This window comes from Echinops telfairi, unplaced genomic scaffold, assembly GCF_000313985.2.
Source record: "Echinops telfairi isolate 266 unplaced genomic scaffold, ASM31398v2 ScPeMD7_7468;HRSCAF=8506_0, whole genome shotgun sequence".
Lineage (NCBI taxonomy): Eukaryota > Metazoa > Chordata > Mammalia > Afrosoricida > Tenrecidae > Echinops > Echinops telfairi.
The window spans coordinates 80729501-80735318 of record NW_022111369.1 but is presented as its reverse complement, the minus strand read 5'-3'; positions in this window follow the sequence as shown (position 1 = coordinate 80735318).

Genomic DNA, 5818 nt, shown 5'->3' with positions numbered 1-5818 from the left:
AATAAAATTAAAAATAAATAAATAAAAATGTGCTGGAAAACTTGACTTATACATGAGTATATACAGTACTTGCTTTCTATCCAAAAGCATTTTGGACAGATTTTAGGCTGAAATATGAGCCATAGAGACTGTGCTATGGGACAGAAAGCATGATCTTCTGTGAAATAGAAGAACTTGAATCTAGCTTCTCAATTCATCTTGAAATATTAAAGAGTGGCCCTGGCTTTAAACCACGCCCTAGAAAAATTTAACCCACTGACCCTGGGAAGTACTAGGGCATTTTGCCTTCTTTCTGGGATTTTGGGTATTAAAATAAGAAAATCACCCGTGAGAAAGAAAAGCCTAAGCGTGAATTTAAACTCCCTGTGTGTGCAGAACCCTAAGCGTATAAAGTCATAAATTGAAATAACAATTGGTGAGCACACTCAGCTAGCTGTTTAATAGCGACCTCTCCATTCCTTAGGGCTCATGAGAAATTTACACCCAAACCAGCTTTCACTCAAGATTAGCTTACAACCAGAAACTCAAATTACCCAGTTTGACTTGTGTCGCTGCCGGGAAGTCGGCAGTCATAAGGACCAGGACACTTACTACTTCAGAATGGGACGTCGCAGCTCAGTCTTCAGAAGCTGAGTGTCACCGCGCACGCTGCGCAGCTTCACCGGGAGCTGAGTGCAGCAGCGAACAACGAGGTTCTGGGCAGACTCACGGGCTCATTCAAGTGGGAAAAGAGTCATACCCCACCTTTTAAGATGGAAGTCCAGAAACTACGAAGCTGTTTGGGCTAGGGTAGTTTTAACTCCTCAATTTGGAGCCTAGAATTCAGGGTTCTTCCACACTCAGGGATTTAGTCGGATTCACCAGCATGAGCCTCAGCCCTTGCTGCGTCCCATCTGGCTGCAAACACACGTGAGATGATGGGTCGCAAGAACCAGCAAAAAGCCAAGGGCTCAAAGAGAAGAAAGCGCTCTGAGAATGATGATGGCAACATCGGTACAAGTGTGCTGGACACCATGGGTGGATGGCTGGATTGTCATAAGAGCTGTATGAGCCCCCCATAAAATGATTTTTTCAAAAAAAGAATCAGGAAAAATCTGGAAACAAGAGCTTCTCGTGTCTCTACATTCTGTCAAAGGAGGGCAGAATGTGCATTTTCAAACTCAGTCTTCGCTTGATTAAAAAAAAAAATTAGTCACGGACATTTTCCTGCTAACGGGACAGAGAATCAGGAATTCTTAACTAACAATTCATTTTTACTTATAAAAGACATAGATGAGAAACACTTGTGTTTCAGTGACGCTGGTTATGTCTGATCTAAGAAAAAATTTAAACCAATTGAATGTCAATGATCTGCAGAGAAACCACTCTGATAGCAACTGACAACAGCATTCCCCAATGCCCCTTTGCACTCCACAGTCGCTCTTTGTGCTGAGAGTGTAAGCTTGCTATTAACTTACCCAGCTGCCTCCCACACGGACATCAAAGGATTCGAATATTTTTATCAATGCTACCTGAGAAAAATAAACTTCCTGTTCTTGCTGATATGTGTATGACTCAACTACAGAAAGAGAATTTCAGCTTGACTTCATTAGCTGGGGATAAATTAAATAAAATTCTCTGTTCCTCGTTGTGTAATGACAGAAACTTGAAAACCATTAAGCTTGGGCAGCAAAGCAAATGGCCTTGGACCTGGTTCAACCGTGGCCTCAGAAGGACTAACTTGTTTTTCAGGCTCTACATAACCCCTTCCGTTCATTTCTCCTTCAGATCTTGGGGCCATTCCCTCTGCGTCCCTGCCCTCATGGGCCCATCCTGTGGGGGCATTTGGAAGTCTGCTGAATGCCATTGCTTTGCATCACACACACATTTATTATTTTATATATTTATATCTATGTAGATATATAGATATATTCTTAATTTTTTTCCACTGAGAAAGAAGTGTACTGAGAATACTAGGAACTTGCTCCTGCCTTTTTAGAAGCAGTCTTGGAGAACACAAATGGTTAAGCCCTCAACTACTAATCCAAAGGTTGCTGATTCGAACCCACCCAGAAGCACCTCAGAATCAAGGCCTGGAGATTGGCTTCTGAGAAGGCAGAACCGTGGAAGCCCCACGGGGTTCAGTTCGACGCTACAAAATGTTTGACTTGATAGCCACCTATGTTGCTTTGTTGACTTTTAAACATAGGCTGCTCTTCAATGACCAGCAGAGGGGACAAGTTAAACACTCTGTGATGGAATATTCTACTAGCACAAAGAACAGAGGAGTGCACTCAATACACAGTCCCCAAACCCTCTGAGAGACCTTGTGAAGCAAGCACGTTGCAAAATAATGTGTACTAACAATTGACAGGTGGAAGAACACCACAGACATAAACTTGGGTGTCAGAAGCCAGGTGTAATTCTACTGAATAATCCGTTATGCATTGAACAACTAACTGCAAGATCAGCAGTTCAAAACCACCAATGGCTTGGCAGGCTTTCTACTCCTGAAAAGAGGTAGTTTTGGAAACCCACAGAGGCAGATTTACCGTGTCCTTTGGGGCCACTGAGAGTCAGAATCCACTCAATCACAGTGTGTTTGGTTTGGGTTTGGGTTGTTGGGTTTGTTGGGATTTTTGGTGGTGGTGGTGGTTGGTAGTGGCCCATGGAAGCTTGAGGGGAACCCTGGGGTAATGATGTTTCTTGGTCTGTAGCCTGGTGGCACAGGTGTGTCCAGAGTGTGGGGGCTCATTAAGGTTCTGGCTTTTCTTAACATGTGCTTTACTTTCTGAGTTAGTTAATTGTGCCAACTTGGCCGATAATCACATGTAGTGCTGGTTGAAAGGCGGAGGGATAAATGGGTGGTGAAGCCTCGCCTTTCGAGTTCTCGGGTCTCTTGTTTTGTGATGGTTGCATCGGGTGCAGCTGCCTTAGCAGTTCCCTGCTTCAGCTTGCAAGATGGACTTCCTACAAGACATCCCCAAGGAGAAGCCACATGGACCTATCCCGATGCAGCCCTGCGTGCTGGAGCAGCCGTGTGGAGACCCCTGCCAGTGCTGAGATGCTTACACGTTCACTGACTCAGCTTTCCTCCTGCAGTCGGCATTATTGCCTGTTTTGTGAGCTGAAGGACTTTGTGGACTGGTGTTGGGTATGGGTTAATGTTGGACTTGTGGGCTTGGGCAGCATTGGGTTGGGATGTTTTCGTGATGCACATTTTCTTTACATAAAACTCTCTCTTATACGTGAGTCGCCGTGGATTTGTTTCTCCAAAGTACCTAGACTAATACACTTTCATTAAAGATGCGTGATGTGTGCTACTATTTACACCTAAAACCTATCTAGAAGTATGCCATTGTTAGTTGCTTGTGGGTTTGGCTTTGATGCACAGAGACCTCGTGTACAATAGAAGAGATATTACTCAGTCCTGCACCATCTCCGCGACCTTCTATACTCCTGAGTCCACTGTGTATACCCCTCTTCCAATCCATCTCAGAGAGGGTTTCCCTCGCTCTCATTGGCTCTCTCCCTTACCAAACTGGACGTCCTTTTCCAGGGACTGGTTTTTCCGGTTCAAAGTCGGCGAGCTGAAATCCCCCCACCCCTCCTTTCTAAGTATCATTTTGGGTTGTATTTCTTCTAAGACTGATTTGCTTTTCTGGAAGCCCATGATATGGTCCATATCCGCCCCTCACACTACAGTTTGAATGCATTGATGCTGCCTTCCTCTTTCATTGCCAGTGTCCACGCGCACACAAGGCGGCTGGAAAGACCACGGCCATATGCACAGTCATAGGTCATCAGTGACAGCTTTGCTTTTTGTCAACTTCAAAGAGGATTTTGTTTGAGGCAGCAGGTTTGCCCAATGCAATACATCATCTGATAAGAAATGAATAGCATCTGTTTCCTGTGAACAAGGAAACTGTATGAGGCGAGAGATGCTAGGTACCATGTGGACCGAAATGGGAGAAATATTTTCCATGTAGTTATGACCTTTTATATTTTTTGACTTTTGAATCACTTGAATGTGTGGGTGGTTGTTGTTGCTACTGTTGTTGTTGTTGTGTGCCCCAGAGTTTGAGTCTCACACTTCAGCTGCCCTATAAGACAAAGCAGAGCTTCCCCAGAGGGTTTCCTAAGCGGCAAACCATACGGGAGCAGGTTGTCAAGTCTTATCTCCCCCAGAGCTGCTGGTGGATTTGAACACCAGCCTTTCTGTTAGCAGCCTCGTGCTTAACCACCGCCACCACCATGTCTTTGAATGTATCCAAAATTTTAATTTGATCCCTATGGGTTTGGTAAGTGTATGCTGGGCCCAATACCATCGTGTTGTTATAATGCAATCTTTTGTGAGGTGTTTTCAAAGTGGCTTCTTATGAACTGTGGTTTGAGGTACGTTTATTTAAGTTGGCTGAGTCCTGAGATAACTGGTTCTTCAGGTGAAGAATGCACTGTGATCTAAACAGGAGCCATTAAAAAAGAAGTTTCCATACCCAAAAGCCTTCAGTACCTTGATAAGTGGACCGTCCATCCACTAAGGAAGAAAACGACTCAGTCAATAAAGATCACTTCAAGGAGCTGGGGAGTCCTTGGGATACAGAACCTAAACGGAGCGTGGCTTTCTGCCATCTCAGAAGACGTGGTTGTCCCAGTCTCAAGTGCATTTGAATCTGTTCGGAGGCCAGGAAGACACACGGTTTACATCCGTGTGTACACGTCACGGGCAGAAGTGCTACCTCCGACATGAATCCACGCTTCCTTCATCGTCAAGCTCATCCCATGCCCTTTGAGCTGACGGCGTGGTCCGTGTGACTCCGTTCCAAGAGGGATGGCGAGCTTTCTGTGGAGAGAACGTCGCCCCACAGAGGAAGGAAATAGAGCATGTTTGTGCAGAGGGTAGATGTAATCTGACGTCCGGCTTGGTGTGTCAGTACAGGCTCCTCACCTACTCACTGAATTCTATGAAGACAACAATTTTAGAAGCTGTTTCAATTAAGGAACACTCACCCAACAGACAGAAAGTATGATCCCAACTCTGTCGGAGGATGGAAGAACGCCACTTCTATTAGCTTCTTGAGACGGTCATAACAATCTACAACATTGTTCGTGGGAATGGCACACATCTATTATCTCACAGGGCTGGAGGGAAGGACTCCAACATCCAGGTGTCAGCAGGGCTGCACTCTCTCGGTTGGCTTTAGAGGAAAAGCCATTGCTGGTCTCTTCCAACGTCCCATGTCTGTCCTGGCATTCCCAGACTTATGGCTCCAACCTCTACCTCTGTGTTCACATGACCTTCATCGTGAGGCTGAGTCTTCTCTCTGTGTCTATTACAAGATAAAAAATATTGCATTTAAGGTCCACCATCGTCATCCAAGGAGCCCTGGTGCCCAGTGGTTATGCGTTGGGCTGCGATCTGTAAGGCCAGCAGTTCAAAACCACCAGCTACTCCATGGAGAAAGACGGGGCTTTCTACTCCCATAGAGGTATGGTCCTGCAAGCCCACAGGGGCAGCTCTACCCTACCCTATAGGGTTGCTATGCATCAGCATCAACTTAGTGGTAGTGAGTTTGGTTTGGGGGATCTTCCAGGATGAACTCCTCCTCTCAAGATCTTTAGCTGTATCTGAAAAAACCCTTTTTTTAATAAGGTATCATTGACAGGATCCAGAGATCTAATGGAGATCTAATGGAGATCGGGTGGGAGTGGGCATGTTTTTCTGCCCATCACACTCCTCAGACCTCAAGAGCAGAAGAACACCTGGAGAGGAGTGACAGCCATCCTCTACTGGCTGGTGGCAGCAGCCCACAAGGACATAACACTGCCAACGATCCCG